The sequence below is a fragment of the Lineus longissimus genome, chromosome 18, assembly GCF_910592395.1.
Source record: "Lineus longissimus chromosome 18, tnLinLong1.2, whole genome shotgun sequence".
Lineage (NCBI taxonomy): Eukaryota > Metazoa > Nemertea > Pilidiophora > Heteronemertea > Lineidae > Lineus > Lineus longissimus.
In genome coordinates this window covers 4943410-4947400 of record NC_088325.1, presented here as the reverse complement: position 1 = coordinate 4947400, position 3991 = coordinate 4943410, and the positions used below count along the sequence as shown (strand labels likewise).

The 3991-nt window shown below is 42.6% G+C and overlaps 1 long non-coding RNA gene across 1 annotated transcript; it reads right to left on the bottom strand.

Annotated features, from left to right (window-relative positions):
- Positions 1-548: 548 nt before the first annotated feature.
- LOC135502191 (uncharacterized) lies at positions 549-1339 on the bottom strand. The gene is made up of 3 exons (XR_010449743.1): positions 1272-1339; positions 868-963; positions 549-596 (listed from the first exon to the last, which is right to left on the bottom strand). It is a non-coding gene; the product is annotated as an uncharacterized LOC135502191 (long non-coding RNA).
- Positions 1340-3991: the final 2652 nt, after the last annotated feature.

Below are 3991 nucleotides of genomic sequence, written 5' to 3'. Positions count from 1 at the left end.
CCACATGCTACACTTGTACCTGTCTGCAGAGGACAGTGCTGCCACCTAAGAAGCAGGGACACTTTTTTTTTTACAAATGGGTGATTTATTTACAAGCTAATATAATGATACATAGCAAAAAGGCTATTTTGCAGACAATAGCCAAACCACTACTAACCACTACTAGGGAGGGACCAATACTAGTAACACCTCATTTACGGTACTACATGTCAGGCCCAAGTGCAGGATAGTATCAGGAGAGAGTCCCACTTTCCAGTAGCAGGCTTGGTTGTTCAAAACTGACATTAGCGCTACTAAGTATACTGACATTGAAAATCTATCTTGGCATTTACAATTGTTTACTGAAAGCCAAAGTTCAAATTTATCCCAAGATATCGCTATAAAATCATTTTTTAACCAATTGCAGTTTGGAGCTGGCCTTCTACTGGTGCACATCCTCCCTGCTGCAGAAACCTATTCAGCGTGGCAAGCTCAAAATTCTTTGGCGCTGGGGTTGGGGCCCACGTGATGTCTAGTATATCACGAGCATCATTATTCCCACTAGTAGTCTCTGTGCTAGGGCTCGAGCCACCATTCCCTGGTAAAAAGTGGCGACCCTGAAAAAAACAGATAATACATTTTATAAGATAATATTTTTTGGAAAGGCCGCTGTATAGAGGGTGGCCTCTCTGCAAAGAGGCAACATAGGTCTTCAAATGGCAATCATGCACTATGAAGTTCTCATTAACAGAGCTTCTGATACTGTTCATTTACCAATTACGTAAAAAGTGACACACCTCATCTCGTAAAGTGGTCACGAAACTTTAGAAGCAGAAAGGATAATTTTACCACCCTATCCGACTGTGCTCTCAGAAGTTCATATCTCACCTTGATAAGCAAATCTGTTTCAGAGGAAGATCCATCACCTTCACCACCACTTGCTGATTGAATCTTAATTGGATACTGAACATCTCCAACTCCTCCCTGAAAATATCAGCATAGTATTTGGCAAGTATGTGTATGATATATAACAAACTCAGAAATGCAGCGCCTCTCGCGGACAAAGATAGAACAAATCGACATTTTTTGCACCGGTTTTCGCTGCTCTTGCGTACCAGCATCATCTTTTGTTGATTTCCGCTTTTCGTTCGGCTGGCTGTGAGTATTGGGATGTGTACCGAACCAATTTTCAGTTTCAGGCCACCCTGTAAAGTACTTGGTGGTCTAGTCAAATCAGCTCGAAATGCTTGCAGTAAAAAACTTCAATAACCATGCGATGACTGAACACTTACCTCATGGCCTACATTTACATGTATATCTGACTTGAGAGATTGCCCTTCTGTCCCGTCTGCTGGGTTTTCTAAGTTTTCTGGGTTTTCTGGTTGAACAGAGGAAGAGGCAACAGCGGACTGAAAAAAGATATTGATGGAGAATCAGGTTTAGCTTAGAATCCCTCATTGCCAAAGAGATGGGAGCCAGAATGGCATCAAGGTTTTCAGCTTAGTCCCTTCTCTCTCATCAGTGACCTTCTTACATGTAAGTCAGTCGCTGCAGGCAGAATTAACCAATATGCACTTTGGCTTGCCCTGAATCTTCTCCCCTTTTTTTCATTCAACTCACCTCTGTATCCATGAGGTGGTTCTACTTCTGGTTCTACATTTGCCACAGATACTCGATGTTTAGCCTCACATCCTTTACACAGAGCTGAAAAGGCACCAGATTATGGGGGTAATGATAATATGATGTGCAATATAATAGTGTGAGGACATGATGATGATGATAGACTTGTTTTGATAATGCGACCGGCCATGCTGATTTTGTACGGCAGTGAAGCATCACCTCCAGTGGCACTGGCAGGGAATCATAACTGGGACTTCCTGATCATAAAGCCAAGGCTCCAATCAACTTTCTAGGAAGAACACAAGTGAAGTGGTAAATCGTTATCACTCAGTTGGTTTTGCACCAAAGTTAGGTTTAGTCAGAGTGGGTATCATTACAGGCCTACTGCTTCTTTTCTACTTCAGTGATTTCGAGACTGATCCCTTACCTGAGCCAACTGGGACAAAAACTCCCCACTTGATGTATATTTCCCGAGACATCACTCGATGAACTGAACCACCATCTTTTCTGGGCTTCCGACTTGTTTTAGAGGGTTGATGAAGTGGGTGCTGGCATCTCCTTTGCTGATTCCATGATAAACTCAACTTGTATCGGTGGTTCGGGCATATTGTGGTATCCAGAACTGGAGAACTCATATCAAACACGCCAGCACGAAGTGCTATGAGCTCCCATTCACTTTTGACTTGACTGGCTTTCCTGGAGGACATCCAACGCATCAAATGGGAGTACACGTCCTTCTTACATTGTTTCAAGGGGATCACACTCTTGTCATTGGGGTATGAAGCGTCAGTACCACACTCGATATCCTTGGATATGACAGCAAATCCACATTTCAACTGTGATTTTTCAGGTTCCATTTCAATAGACTATCACACAATGTACACGTGCATGTACACAATGCATTGTAACTGTAACTGTTGTTGTTGTTGTCGTTGCTGGTGTTCGTTTCCGCCTAGACCGCTAAGCCTCCACAGAGGTAATAAAGGCCTCTAGGTTGTTTGAGGGAGTGTGTGGGTGGGGCAAGGGAGAGGGGGGTTCACTAACATCTAAAAATGTAATTTTATTTGGAAAGCATGTGTATTTCGTCAGTTATCTGAGGGAATGGGCAAAAAATGGGCACCAGTGAGAAGGGCGCGACTCGACCCCCTCACCGGAAAACCGTAAGGGCGGCCGGATTTTTTTCTTTTGCAAATTAAAAAACAGCATTCTGACTTCCTTACCTGGAAGTGGCATCACCTAAAAAACTGCAGTGTTGGAGCTAAAGGAGAGTTAAAATTGCCTTTTTACTGAAATTTGAGATTGCATTGTTTTTGGGACGTACTGTACCTGTCATTAAATGTACCTGGGGCAAAACAAAAGGCATGAAAAGGTAGTTCAGATCATGTACTTTCAATTTCAATAAGCGGTTAACAGCCGTACCCCAAAACTGTGGGGTTATTTTCGAAACCAATCCACCAGCCTTCATAGTACAAGAAATTACAACTAGATCTGTTGACCCCCCACCTTGCCACCATTTGCATGATTCTGCATGGTGGTATCATGGACTGACACTTAACATAAAACACAAAAAAACGTGCACTTGGTGCATAATGCGAAAATTACTTAGCCCACCAGACTAAAAGCACAAGAACTGAAGTGCAAAATGGAGCCCTATAGTTACTCATCCTCAAAAGGGATAGACTAAGAGCAGATTACATACGCGTAGGCTACAAAAAGAAGAGCACGCCTGCCAATACAGTAAAGCGTCTCAACACCTGGGCCATAAAAAGGACCCATAGGCCTACTTCCTACACACTGTGGTAGTATCATAGGATACAAACTGGAAACATGACCAATTACCAAATAGCAATGTAACTTCTAGTACCCTCAAGTCCAGAGGTAGTAAAATGTAACAAGGCACTCCACAACTTCATTCAGTCCAAATGTATCATCAAATATATCATGGTATTCTAAACAGTCCCAATATTTACTTTTAGTAAGTCGAAAACAAAACAAAAGTGTCCGATTCACGTGACATCATATAGGGAATATATGGAATCCTCCGCAAGTGTCTCTTAGCACAGCAAAACGAAATCCTCACTGAGAGCTGGCCAGTAACGGTCAGTCTCCCCAGTATATAATCCTCTAAACATTGTCTCTAATGTCCACAAGTTGCAAATAACCTTCCCTGCGAGCTGGCCAGTAACGATCCAGTCAGGCTACTCAGAAAAAGCTACTAGTCCCAATGCAACTTATTGAAGTAATCAGCACAACCTGCTATCCAGGAACACACTAGGCACTTACTAGTACACAATCCAGGTGGTGGTATAACGTGGGTAGGCCTAAGAAATATAGTTTGACCAAATAACATAACGAAGCAGTAGGTCCTAGATTTACAACGAACAGTATAGGA